The following is a 15,162-nucleotide window of genomic DNA, read 5'->3' on the forward strand; positions in this document are numbered from 1 at the left end:
GCTGCCTATCAGTGCCCATCAGTGCTGCCTATCAGTGCCCATCAGTGCGGCCTATCAGTACAGGCTCATTAGTGCCTCCTCATCAGTGCCCACCAGTGCCGTCCCATCAGTGCGCCTCACCAGTGCCCGTCACTGCAGCCTATCAGTGCCCATCAGTGCAGCCTCATCAGAGCACATCAGTGAAGGAGAAAAATTACCTGTTTGCAAAATTTTATAACAAACTGTGAAAACCTTTTTTCTTTCAAAACTCACTCCCTACATCCAACATGAGATACAGAAGAAAAACAGTAGGGGGGGAGTGGGGAGGAGGGGAAGAGGGGGGGAGGGGAGGAAGGGGGGGAGGGTGAAGAAGGGAGGAAGGGGGGCAGAGGACGGGGGGAGGAGGGGGCAGTGGGAAACTTGAAAAAACTCACCCATAAAATTCCCAATCCTATAATCTCAGTGCTTCTATAATGATCTTTTAAATTGATAATTTTATAAGGGGTGGAACAATGGGGGATTTAAATTTCGCCTACTTCACCCAGTCCACCCTATTTACCGTGTGTTCCTCTTACCCTAAAACTGCAAATCTTATCCTAACCCAAAGTGTATTACTAATTGTGACTATCTAAAATTTATAATATATCCCTCATCCCCAATAGCTAAAAAAAAAAAAAAAAAAAAACACCCCCACCCAACCATACCGCTTCACTCTCCCATAAAGTTCCAATATGCTTCCGTTTGTTTAAAGCCCAGACATTCTTTCCAGATTCTATGGAATCTTTGTCTAGAGTCATTTTGTAGAGGTATCAATTCTTCCATCAATTTGATTTTATCTACTTCTCTAAACCAATCCTTTATTGACGGAGCTTTATTTATTTTCCATTGTCTTGGTATTAGAGCTTTTGCTGCATTTAATAGATATGGTACTACTACCATTCTATATTTCTTCCTCGACTCCCCAGTAGCATGGAACAAACATTGCCAAGGATCCTGCACAACCTATACTCTAGTGACCTTTTTCTTTCAATAGTTTTTTATTGAGAAGTTAACAAAACAATAAGGAAGATCAATATTACAGGTCTTACCACAAGATCAACTTATACTCATATACATAAAGTAGTTGACAGATCATAAACTGCTTGTAGGACAAAGAAAGGTATGTCGTAATCATTACATTGAATTCCTTAAGATCGACTCCAAAAAGAGGGGCCACTCCCCTACTCCAGCACCCCACATGGGAGCTCTCTGTGCTAGGAGGGGAGGTCCACCACTCAGGAGAAGCAATACCAGTAAACCAGAGATATATGATGAAATAATAATGCAGTAACGTCTTTAAATGGGGTAGTGAATTCAAACCTGAGGTGTCTATCATGAGTATTATACCCAGAAAGACAGAAAAACTAGTGGAGCTTATGGTAAGGTTTGCATGTGACTATCTAATTAGCGAGGAAAGTGGTATCATAGGTTCAGTCAGCAGTAAATAAGCTTTGTTAAGTATCTGAAGAAGCCTATCATCTATAATCAAGTAATGGATTATAGTAACTTCTGTAAGTGTTAGCAAAGCAGTCTAACCTGTATGCCAAAAATCTATAGGGTAAACAATGGAAGAAGATAGGAAAGGAGAGAGAGAAGAAAAGAGAGGATAGAGAACAAGAAATGATACATCTTGAGACGGTGCAGTACTCGCTCAACCACAGGGGTTCAGGTCAAGCTGTAGACAAAGGTGGCGGAGATATGTATTTAACCCATGGGTCCCAGGTGGCATCGTGTTTAGCAGTAGTGTCCAGGAGAATACTAACCGTCTTCTCCTGGGCCATGATCCATGAAATCTTTCTCTTAACCAAGAGAAATGAAACAGTGGATCTCTTCCAGGCCCGTGCAATCGTGAGTTTGGTCCCCAGGAAAATGAACATAATAAGTCGTTGAACTACTTTAGGAGTTTTAGGGCAGGGAAAATTTAGGAGAGCCAGCTGAGGAGACTTTTGGATTGGGAAGCCTGTTATTTTCCTTATGGTATGAAAGATCCTATTCCATAAACCCCGGATTTTAGGGCAGTCCCACCAAATGTGTAACATGGACCCTATATGCCCACAATTTCGGAAGCACATAGGGGAAGCACTGGGGTAGATTTTGGAGAGTTTGAGAGGGACCATGTACCATCGCATAAGGACTTTCATATTTGCTTCAATTAAAGCTATATTCAATATACCCTTAGATGCTGCAAAGGAAGCTCTATGCCATTCCTCCACACTCCATGTGTGATGGAGATCATTCTCCCATTCTCGCATAAAGAGTGATTTAGTCTCAGCCTTAGCTAGCGATCGGTAAATCACTGAGATCCCTCCCCTCTGCTCCACAGCTTGACCACACCACCGCTCGTATTCCGTGATCAAAAGTGGGACATGACTGGGGGACCCAAGAGACTGCAGAAAGTGAAATATCTGTCTGAAACGAAATCTTTCAGTGTTGGGCATGTCAAGTTTGTTGATGCAGTGGGTCAGAGTGAGGGGTCCCGTAGGATTAGCAAAGTGTCCTATTCTATACATTCCCTTATCTAGCCACCATTGGAATGCTTGTATTTCCATGCCTGGGGGAAAAAGAGGATTTCGGAATATATGGGACAGCGGATGCCAATTTGATACTATTCGAGGGTTGTGTTTGAGAGAGTCCCACAGTGTCAGGGAGTGGGAAAGTGTAGGGACCATGATGGCAGGTCTAGATCTAGGATGGGACCAGATAATGTAATCTAAAGTAAATTGAGGTATAGCCTGTCGCTCCATGTGAACCCAATCTGGGTGAGCAACCCTAGAATATACAGTGGACAGTTGGGAAAGTTGTGCTGCTTGATGATACCAAAGAAGATTAGGTAAACCCACTCCTCCTTGATCCCTGCTCCTGAACAGAGTCTCTTTAGCAATTCTATGTCCCTTTCCACCCCATATAAATTTAATAATTTTCGATTGAAACTTCCTGAGGTGATCTTTGGGGATAGGTATCGGTAAGGACCTAAAGAGATAAAGAACACGTGGTAGCAAAGTTAGTTTTACGGAATTGATTCTACCTAACCAAGACAGCCCCATTTTGTCCCATCTGGATAAGTCCTCTCCTAATTTACGAAAAAGTGGGGGGAAATTAGCATTGTAGAGATTGTCAATTGATGAAGTAAGGTTGATACCCAGATAGGGGATCATTTTTTCCCCCCAACTGAATCGGAAGTCGGTTTTAAGTAAGGCCAGCATGGAGGTCGGTAGATTAATGTTTAGCGCCATAGATTTAGAGTAATTAACCCTAAGACCAGATACCTTGCCGAAGTCATCGAGCACCTTGTATAGGTTAGGTAAAGAAGTAAATGGCGAGGTGATGAAAAGTAAAACATCATCAGCAAAGAGAGCGCACTTGTGGGTTTGTTGGCCACAACGCACTCCCTGTATGTCCGGATTAAGCCGGATGGCGCTAGCTAGTGTCTCGATGACTACGGCAAAGATCAATGGAGACAAAGGGCAGCCTTGTCTAGTACCACGTAGGATCGGAAAAGAGTCCGAATAGTAACCCTGCATTTTGACTTGTGCAACCGGGGTATCGTATAGTGCTCCTATTATATTCATAAAGGTTTGACCAAAACCCCACTTTTTTAGTATCGGGAACAGGAAGGCCCAGGAGACAGAGTCAAAAGCTTTCATTAGATCCAGAGACCAAACGAATCCCTGCTGAGGAAGTCCTTTGTCCCAGCCAGAGTTTAGTAACCAAACTATATCTATCGCTCTCCTGATCTGGTCTGGACCCTGTCTCCCAGGAATGAAGCCCACCTGATCCCTATGAATATACAGGCTTATAAAGGAGGATATTCTATTAGCTAAGATTTTAGTTAAGATTTTTAGATCATTGTTGATCAATGAGATGGGTCTGTAATTAGCTGTACAGCTAGTGTCTTTACCTGGCTTTGGTATTACTGTAATGAAAGCCGAATTAAGCGTCTTGTCTAATTGACCCCCTGCTCGTAACTGATTATAAAAGCGAGCTAGATATGGAGAAAGCTGCTGGGAGAAGTGCTTGTAATACGGGGCTGAAAAGCCATCTGGACCTGGAGCGGAGTCATTTTTGAGGTCATGAATGACCTGAGATACTTCCTCCGCAGAAATAGGATTTTCAAGGCTGTCCTTATGATGCTCTCGTAGCTTAGGGAGCTGCAGGGAGCTCAGATAGGAATCAATTGTGTGAGACGAGGGTTCCGACCCTTGAGTACTATATAAAGATCGGTAAAAATCATGAAAGGATTCCATGATTTTCAGAGGATTCTGGGATAGGGAGCCATTACTTAAACGTATCTTAGGTAAAGTGCGCACCCTCAGCCTTGGAGTAAGCCTGCGTGCCAACATGGCACCCAATTTGTCCTTTTGATAATAGAATCTCCCTCCATCCCATCTTAGACTTTTCTCCGCTATGGCCGTGAGGGACAGATTAAGAGCCATGCGCGTGGATTCAAGGCTAGCCGTCGATGTAACAGTGGGGTTGCGTTTATGTTGTTTACTGAAGTGAGAAAATTCACTTTCAAGTCTTGCTATTTCCAGTTTGCGGGCTTTGTTTATTCTGGCGGACATTTGGATGAGCTTACCCCTTACATAGGCTTTGTGAGCTGCCCACAGTGAGATGGGAGAGATATTATCAACATCATTATGTAAGAAATATTCCTGAATATCTTTGCTAAGTTCATTGACATGTGAGGGATTGCTGAGTAAAGAGGCATTTAATTTCCAATGAAACCTGTGGTGATGAGTTACAGATTTGTGTATGATTAAGAGAAGGAAGGAGTGGTCCGACCATACAGAGTCTTTAATGATTGCTTTACGCACCAGCGGGATATGTTTTTGCATAATGAAAAAGTGATCAATTCTGGCAAAAGTATTGTGGGGGCTGGAATAATGCGTATAATCTCGAGTACCAGGATTTAGTTCCCTCCAAGCATCTACCAGACCCTGCTGGAAGATCTGTCTGGCTACATTGAGGCTCTGTCTGGTGGGGCGCACACCATCCCTTCCCGGGGGTCTAGACTTATCCTTGCCTGCGTCAAATGCTATGTTGGAATCTCCGCCGTAAAGGACCATGCCTTCCAGCATTGGAGCAAGGGTGAGAAAGAGGGATTGTAAAAATTTGGATTGTCCTCGGTTAGGTGCATAATATGAGATTAGTGAGTAAATCTGACCATCAATGAGTCCCTTCACTAGAATGAACCTGCCATCAGGGTCCCTAAATTCAGAAGTTAGTGAAAATTGCGTTTTGCGGGAGAAGAAAATTCCCACCCCTTTGGTTTTTTTATCAGAATTGGCAAGAAAAAACGTGGGGAATTTGGCATGTATAAAAGACGGAGCGTAAGATCTTGGAAAGTGTGTTTCCTGAAGAAATAGTATGTCTATTTTTTGGTCATGATAATACTGAAAGATTTTCCGACGCTTAAGTGGGGAATTAAGCCCCTGTACGTTATGTGAGGCCAGGCGTAGGGCCTGTGAGGAGGTGGTGTGGTCAGCCATGAAGCAGGATAGGTTGAGATGCCAGTAAACCCCAATCACCTACCTTCCAATTGACAGGTGGCATGTGGTCATGTATCAATGGTAGGATCCTCAGATCACGATCCCAGGCCCCGTGGGCAAGCAAGACCGCACACGTCACTGAAAAGAGTAAAAATTTAGTAAGGGGATTAAGAGAGAGAAAAAGCAGAAGAATAGTAGGAAAAGAGAAGAAGATCCAGGGATATGTGAAAAAAACGTTCATCATATCCCGAGATATAAATATGTTGCCTCCAAACTTGTGGAGGAAATCCCAACCTGAAGTAGGAGTAACTGCAATCCGACTTCGAGGGAAGGATGAGGCGTAAAGGTACCGCCCCGTGCACGGCACCCCGTAAAAAAAAAACTATGACAACAATATATTAGGATACACTCCCTATCCCATTAATAACTAAGAATTATATCTGTAACGGGAGGGAACAAAAAGGATCACAAGTTAAAATTGACCCCCATGACAAAAATAAAATAAAGAAGAAAGAAAAAGAAAAAAAAAATATATATATTTTTCCCTTTCTTTTCTTTTTTATTCTTTCATGAAGAGGGTATAACCCCAAATGACAGGATCAAAAACTTTCCACGCCCCCCAGGACCAGGCAGGTGCTCAAAAAAAAAAAAAGGGGGGGGGAGACCTGTATGGTGAAGGGGTAAGGCAGGTCCACATCCCAAAAAGGGATGAAAAGGGAGAGAAAAAAAAAAAAGAGAGTCCGGTGTTTCAGGTGGCAGGGCTTTCCTTGGCTTTCTTATACTTGGGTTTTTGCCACGTAGGAGTCAGAGGGCTGGGCGGAGGTGGTCGTTTGGGTAGGAGTGATGGAGAAGACTGCATCGGTGAAGTTGGATCAGTGTTCAAGAGTCCCAGTTTTTTCAGTAAAAGTTCTCCTTCCGCTAGTGTAGAAAATCTGAAAGGCTTGCCGTTAAATTCAAATTTGAGGCTCAGCGGGAAAAGCCACCAATATTTCACATTTTTCTGTGTGAGAACATTCAAAAGTGGTTTAAGTGCTCGCCGTCTTTGTATAGTATAAGGAGAAATATCAGCGTACACCTGAACTGAATGACCCAGGAGCTGGATTTGGGGCATGGTGCAAGCCCTCCTCATGACCTCCTCCTTAACGTTGTAGTAGTGAGGTTTTACCACAATGTCCCTGGGAAGACCATCCGAGCGAGGGGGACCTAAAGCTCTGTGGGCCCTGTCGAGCTCCAACCTGTGGGCTCTGATATCAGGTATCAGGTGTTTGATGAGAGAGTGAACTGCTTCCGGAATGTCTGTGAAAGTCTCAGGAAGACCCCTTATCCTAAAGTTCAGCCGTCTGGACCTATTTTCAAGGTCATCGATTTTGGCGATGGCCCCCTCCAGCTGATCATTGAGTTCTTGAAAGCGATCCGTATTTTGATTGACCCGATCGATCGTGGCATCCATTTTAGTTTCAATATGCTCAATGCGGGATCCCAGGAGATGTAGGTCTGATTTAATATCAGAGGTGATATCTGAAGTTATTTTGGCAGCAGTTTGTGCAAGTCCTTTATCAAGCATTTCTGCGAATTTGTTAAAGAGCATTGAGATATCAGGGGGACATGAGGAGAACTGATTCACATCTTGTTGCTGCATGACAGGCCTCTGGGGGGATGAGGCTGTGTGTGGTATGTGAATTCCATCCAGGGTCTGATCTAATAAGGACAATGTGGAGGCAGGAGATGCTGGATCTAAGATAATGTGGGGCAGAGGAGCCTCTCCACATACCTCTTTAAGCAGAGCAGTGTGCCAGGGAGAGGAATCAGCTGTGCCTGTGTATGCAGCATCGCTTGTGTGCCGCTCCGCCGCCATCTTAGGTGTCTGTGCTGTGAGAGACCCAGCCGAGAAACAGTCCTCTGGGGTCCGTTTGGTTGCTGCAATATGCCCTATCTCCGTCCTGGGGGTAGCCGCCGTGCTCCGCTCCCGATTACGGGTGTGGGGGGTGAGAGGATCCGTTGTGGGGAGTGCCGAATGCTCGGAGCGGGACTGAGCTCTGTGATCAGGCGTCCATGTCACAGAGCGCCGCGCATGCGCCTTACTCTAGTGACCTTTTTAATCATTTTCAAAATCTCTTTCCAAAAAAATTGTATCTTGGTGCACTGCCACCATATGTGGGCATGTGTACCCTCCAATCCACATTCCCTCCAGCATTGCGATGATATCTCTGGATTAATCTTGTGAAGTTTTGTTGGGACATAATACCATTTTGTTAATAATTTATAGTTCATTTCTTTTATTCTCATATCTATTGACATTGAGTGTACATAATCTATGATTTTATGTTTCATTTGCTCTGGTATAGTTTGATCTAATTCCAACTCCCAACTCTCTAAGAAGGATATTGGCTCTGAACCTGTAGAAGAGATCAACATCTTATATATAATAGATATTCCATGGCCTCTTATCCCCCCTTGGTCCAACAAACTTTCCCATGGGGTAAGCTCTTTACTGGAGCGAAGGGGCTTTGGGAGAGTGTCTACAAAGCGTTGGAGTTGCCTATATCTCCACTTACCCCATGGTAATTCCCCATATCTCTTGCATAGTTCAACTATTGTACACAGGGCATTTCTCTCCATGACATCTTTTAATCTTAATCTATCCGAGAGTGTCCACCTCAGATATAGCTTGTTCTCCTTCCCTGGGGGGAAATAGTTCGTACCTGACAAGGGCATTAATGGGCTGTTATATTATCATAGCCTAGTTTTAAATAGGCTATCCCAAGCTCTTAAAGTTTCCTTTGTCATTTGAGCTACATCACCAGAGATGTCCCTATACTTCCCAGGTACCCACATTATTTGACTTAAATATCTTCCACACAAGTTTTCTTCCAGTGATACCCATTTTTTCTGAGAGGCACCTTGAACCCAATTGATCACTCTCTGTAACACTGCTGCCTCATGGTACCTCTCAAAATCTGGGAGGTATAAGCTCCCTTTTGACCGTGGCCTTGTCAGAGATCCATAAGAGATACATGCTCTCCTGTCCTTCCATATAAATCTTCCGACCAACCTCCCGAGGGTCTTGGAATAGGCCCTTGTGATGTTTATCAGAAGAGTTTGAAATATATACAAAGCTCTTGGCAATGTCACCATCTTAATCATGCTTATCCTACCAAACCATGACAATTTATTTACCGGGTATCCCCTCAGATCTTGCTTGATTTTATTTAATAAAGGTAGGTAATAGTCCTGGTATAAATCGTTTTCCAGAATAGACAAAAAGATACCCAGATACTTTAGGCCTCTAAGTTTCCAAGCATAACGGATACTGAGATTTAAGGTGTCTGCTATCTGCTATAGGAGTGGAGACATTTAGTATCTCCATCTTTTCTTTATTGATCTTCAAGTTCAAAATTTCTCCTTATCTTTCAAACTCTGACATTATAATTGGGAGTGATTGTCCTGGGTTGGCTGGCAAAAAAATAAAAAAAACAATAGTGATTAAATACCACCAAAAGAAAGCTCTATTTATGTGAAAAAAAAATGATAAAAATGTCATATGGGTGCAGTGTAGCATGATCACGCAATTGTCATACAAAGTGTGACAGTGCTGAAAGTACTGACCAATAATATCACTCAAGATTGCTCTGTGTTTGTCTTCACAGTTTGTTTGACAGAATTAAAATCACACCATGATAAAATAGCAAATTACTAAAATCACACATCACTGGATAGGAAGGGTGATGTCTCGGTCATCGCTGCAGCTGCAGTGATGACCCGGGGTATCAGTGCTTCCAGTTGGCGATTCTGAAGCCGGTAAATGTAATCCAAACAACTGGAAGAAGAAACACAGGGGCACCTTCGGACAGCAGCTTTGGGGGAAGGGGAGTGTTAGATGTACTATAAGATTTAGATACACTAACAAGCTGAAGCCAAACTTCAGCTCAGGCTTTATAAGCAGTTACAGCAACAGGTTTTTACCTTTTGGGATAAAGGTTTTACATAAATTAATAATAGCTATTCACTCTAAGCACCCCTGTCAGTGGTAAATGGTTTGTCTCATCCCCGTAAACTGATATATCCGGAAGAGAGCTTGTTCTTTTAAAAAACAACAAACTTACTGGCCAGATTACCAGATGAAAACAGAAGAAGGAAAGCCTGAAAAATAAAAATGAATGCAGCCACATTTAAGAACAGGTAAGCTGCAATATAATAAATGCTTTCTTTTGGGTTTAATATGGCTATAAATGAACAGGTTCTACACTAGTAGCCACTGAATGTTAAATTATACTTAGTACTGTCCCACTGTACTACAGAGTATATTTCCTATCTAGTTTTAGCCTATCCTAGTTTTATTTAGTCATGTGTATTGATTAAATAGGTAATGGATGCTTTAGCCATCCATACTGATAGAGATCCCTCTCAGAAGCTGCGGAAGAGAAAGTTCACCTTGAAATCAGTTTTGACCCAGGTTAGGGTGGAGGAGAGCAATGTTTCCTTCTGGCATTTCTGTCAGGATTGAGAGTGATGGCTAGAATCAATTGTATACAAGGCTACAGACAAGCAACCCCTTTCAAAGCCAGGTGTACTGCCTCACTCCCTTTCTGAGAGTGATGGATTGCTGGACTGATTACAAACATGTTCTTATTAAGGCCGATATGCACTACTGCTCTTATGAGTGCAATTCCTATTGTGTGCGTATTGTGCTTTTATTTAACCTCCCTGGCGGTATTCCCGAGTCTGGCTCCATGTGGAATTTCAGAAGCAAAAGCGGTAACCCCGAGCCAGACTCAGGATAGCATCGCAGGATCCAGGAAGAGCTTACTTACCTTGTCCCCTGCATTCTGTGATGTCTCCCCGCAGTGTGAGTGGCTCGTCTTCTGCTTGATTCATCGTGGAGCCGGTCTCTGTTCCCTGCGAGCGTTGCGACGCACGGGAACGGAGAATGGTGCCAAATTCAAAAAGTGAAACAAAACACAATACATACAGTATACTGTAATTTTTTTTTTTTTTTTTTTCTTTTTTTACTCCCCTTCCCTCCCCTTCCCCCCGCCATCACACCCCCCCCAACCCCCCAACCCCCTTAAACCTCATTCTCCCTCCCCATTCACCCCGTGCTTCTCCCACATCACCCAATCCTTCCATATTTTCTCAAATTTTTTGTGATTACTTCTTTTCTTATATATAAGTTTCTCTCTACTAACTTCCTCCTTCACTTCTTTCACCCATTCTTCGAACGTCGGGGGTTCTTTTCTCTGCCAATTCTTGGCTATAAGCTTTTTCCCTTGAAACAGGCACCTAACTATTGCAGTTTGTGTATCTCTCGCGGGCTGTTGCTCCTCTATTAGACCTAGTAGGCAGATCTTGGCATCCATACTTAGTGATGTCTTAAAAATACAATTTATCCTGTCCACAATACTTTTCCAGTATCTGTACAGTTTTGGGCAGCGCCAGAACATGTGTAATAGATCTCCCCTCTCTCCTCCGCACCTCTGGCACCCCGAGTCTACCCTCCTCCCCATCCTAAACAGCTTTAGTGGTGTAAAATACGCCCCATATATCAAATATAAATGCAACACTACCTGTGATGGAGAGAGGGAAACCCTGGGTCCTGATGACAATACATACTCCCATTGACTGTCCGATATTTTCCCAATCTCATCCTCCCATTTCTTCCTATTTTTGTCCTCCGCTCTATCCCCCTGTATCGAGATTCTTAAACTGCTGTACATATCAGATATCAGACCTTTCGTGGAATCTGAGTCGACCAATTTTCTCACAGAGATCATGTCGCTCCATAGTGGCTCCTTACCGTTAAATTGTGCGTCTAAAGCGTGCCTAACCTGCAAGTATCTGTAAAATGAACGGTTAGGGATCGCGAATTCAATCGCCAATTCCTGGAATGTTTTTAATTTCCCGGCTTTATAAAGCTGTGAGAGATAATGGATGCCCTGCCGATCCCACTCTTCAATCTTCCCCATTATTTTCACTTCATTAAGCTTGCTATTATCCCACAATGGGGAGAACTCAGAGAAATCTACATAGCCCATTATTTTTTTGACCTTGGACCAGCTCTTGACCATCAACTGGGTAGTGGGACATCTGGTGATAAAGGAGTCCGCCTCCAACGCTTCTACTATGGTGTCGTGGTTAGTATCACCTAGGAGTACTTTATTCCCTGTTACCTCTTTCCCGGGCCTATTACACCCTCCCATATGCTGGACCTGTGATGCCAGAAAGTAACATCCCGGATCCGGGACTCCCAGTCCTCCCTTTTCTTTCGTTCGCCAGAGCGTCTGCAGGCCGATCCTTGCTGCGCCACCTTTCCAAATCAGCTCTCTAAATAAGCTGTCCATTTTATTGAACCATCGTTTAGCAATCCAAACAGGTGAATTATGCAGAATATATAAAATTTGCGGCATCCAGACCATTTTTATCAGGTTGCAGCGCCCGGCGACCGACTGGGGCAACCGTCCCCACACCCTACATTTCTGTTTGAGTTTTTTCATTAATGGGACTAGATTTTCTGCAATATATTGTTCCGGCTCCCTTGAGATATTAATCCCCAGGTATTTCATCTGATTGACTACCTTAATTTGTGTGGTTTGATCCGGAAGGGGCTCCATCAGGGGGTCTATAGGTAATATTGCTGACTTTTCCCAATTAATTTTTAACCCAGAGAATTGGCCAAAGTCTTCGACCATCCCCATAGCCGTCCTTAATGACTCCTGCGTATCCCCTAGGAATAACAGAATGTCATCTGCGTACATTGCTATTTTCTCCTCTCCCCTCCTTCTTTTAAACCCCTGAACCCCCTGAGACGCCCTTATAGCCACAGCCAGCGGCTCTATTGCCAGGGCAAACAGGAGGGGCGACAAAGGGCACCCCTGCCTGGTGCCCCTTCTTAATTGGAACCAATCTGAGCATTCTCCATTGACTCTGACCTTTGCCCTTGGTCTGTCATATAAGAGGCTTAGCCAATGAACAAAGCCAGGGCCAAACTGGAATTCCGCCAACACCTTCCAGATGTAATGCCACTCCAGGCAGTCAAATGCCTTGGTGGCATCTAACGAAAGGAGTGCCCTCTTACCGCTATTCACCGTGGGGATCTGCATATTTAAATATACTCGTCTTATGTTCGTACTTGTAGCTCTGTCCGGGATAAACCCGGTTTGATCTATATGAATTACTCTGGAAATTATTTTCTTTAGCCTTGTTGCCAGGGCCTTTGCCAGAATCTTCACGTCCGAACATAACAGTGATATCGGTCTATATGATGCCATCTCTAACGGGCTTTTCCCCTCCTTCAGCAATACTATTATAATGGCTTCTGTCATTGAGACTGGCAAATTACCATCCTTCCCAGTGCCGTTTAGTACTTCCAAAAGCATGGGGAGCAAAAGCTCCCCATACTTTTTGAAAATTTCTACGGGTAAACCATCAGGACCCGGGGCCTTCTGGTTCGCCATGTCTGCCACAGCCCTTTGTAATTCCCCAAGTGTCAGAGGGGCATCTAACATTTCCCTATCTTCTCTCGTGAGCGGGGTTAACTTAATCTTATCAAAGAAAGCTGTCATTTCTCCCTCCACATCTTCCTGAGCCGAGCTATATAAATTTTTAAAGTACTCCCTAAACTCTTCTAATATTTCTGGGTTAGTATTTTTTATTATTCCCTCTCTTCCTTCTATCGCTAGTATGGAATTCGGAGGGCTATTGGCCTTTATGATCAGGGCCAGGGTCCTCCCGACACACTCTCCCTCACAGGCAAACGTTCGTTTCTGAAATAACCTTTTCCTCTCTGTCTTTTCCAGGACTATTCTACTGTACTCATTTTGTCTCTCTACCCACGTCTTATGTCTGGTTGGAGTTGGGTCCTCAACGTACCGTTCTTCCGCTCTTATAGCACTCTCTTTGACTTTTAGTTCTTCTATCTGTGATTTTTTCTTAATGTGGGATATTTTTTGAATTAGGATCCCCCGGAGGAAAGCTTTCAGGGCGTCCCAAACTATCCCTAATGGAGCTGTACCTATATTCAAATCTACAAATTCCACCAGCTTCTCCACCACAGTGCCCGCGTCCTCAATAATCTCGAGCCAAAAGGGATTTACTTTCCAGTCACCCCTATTAATGCCTCTCTCACCCTTTAAATCAACTATCACTGGTGAGTGGTCCGAAATCCCCCTTGGCTCGTAGACTATTTCTCCCACCATACCCAGCGATTCCTCATTACCCAAGACCAGGTCTATCCTGGACAGGGTGGTATGTGTCCTGGAATGGCAGGAATATTGCCTCACCCCAGGGTGCCTCTCTCTCCAGATGTCCACCAATCCTACTTCCTCACAATACTGTAGAAGCGGACTCTTAGGTTTACCCCTACCCAGACTTTTTAAAGGGAACCTGTCTACCTCGTTATTCATGGTCATGTTGAAGTCCCCAACCGCCACTACCGGAACCCCTGGGAGGTTCACCATGAATTCAGTTAGGTCATCCAAAACCTCCCTCCCAAAAGGGGGAGGAATATAGATGTTAGCTAATACACATTTCCTGTTCTCAATTGTGCAATAGAGAAAAATATACCGGCCTTCTGTGTCCACCTTACTATGGCTGCAGGAGAAAGCTATCCCTGATTTTATCAAAACACTCACACCCCTTGAGTACGAAGTGTGAGTGGAATGAAATTGCATCTGAAATTTTTTATGATCAATTATCTTAATTGATTCCTTATCCAGATGCGTCTCCTGCAGACATAGTATCTGAACCTTCCCCTTATCTACCATAGAGAGGATCGTCTGCCTTTTCAGATTATCTTTAACCCCCCGAACGTTCCAGGAACATATAGTAAACTTTTTTTTAAATTTCCAAGTGCTATCTAAATCACCACTACCATACATCTGTGGGTCCTATCTCTTTGTGTCTCTTAGCAAAGTTAAACCACCTCTTGATGTGACTTCTATAATATTTATAAAATGAATTTCCCCTTACTCCAAAGTCAACCCCCCCCCTCCCACACACACTCATACACATATTCCTCCCCCTCCTCCCCCCACCCCACCTCCCCCCTCCCCCTACCCCCCCACTATTTTTACCCCTATTGCCCAATTTTGGGCCTACCCCTGAGGCTTCTATAGTGACCGGACACATTTTTTCAAGGTGAGAAAAACAAACTTACCCCCCCCGGACCCAGTAAGAGGGGAACTATCCCCATTGTTTCCATTGTGCTTATAAACCAACAAATTTTACATGTTCCCCCCTCCCTCCCCACTCCCCTTAAAGGGAAAAAAAAAAGGAAAAAAAGGGAAAAAGGAAAAGGAAGTCCACAAACAAACAGGAAAAAAAAAAAAAAAAAAAGTTCTCTCTTGATTTCCCGGTCTCCTGCCTTTTCTATATTTCATCTTCTCGCTGTATTCTTCCTTTGTTTTTTTCTAACCAGGTTGTGACTTCGATGGGAGTATTAAAAAATTGAGTTTCCCCCAGTGCCGCAATGCGCAAGCGCGCTGGATATAATAAAGCATAGTTAATTTTTAACTGCTGCAGCTTGTGCTTGCATTCCACAAATTTGGCTCTCTGCCTTTGAAGCTCAGGAGAGAAGTCCGGATATATTGAGACCCTTGCACCTCTATATTGAATGTTCTTCATCTCCCTTGCCTTCCGAAGGATGGTGGTTTTATCCCTG

This window comes from Aquarana catesbeiana, linkage group LG03 (assembly GCF_042186555.1).
Source record: "Aquarana catesbeiana isolate 2022-GZ linkage group LG03, ASM4218655v1, whole genome shotgun sequence".
Classification (NCBI taxonomy): Eukaryota; Metazoa; Chordata; class Amphibia; order Anura; family Ranidae; genus Aquarana; species Aquarana catesbeiana.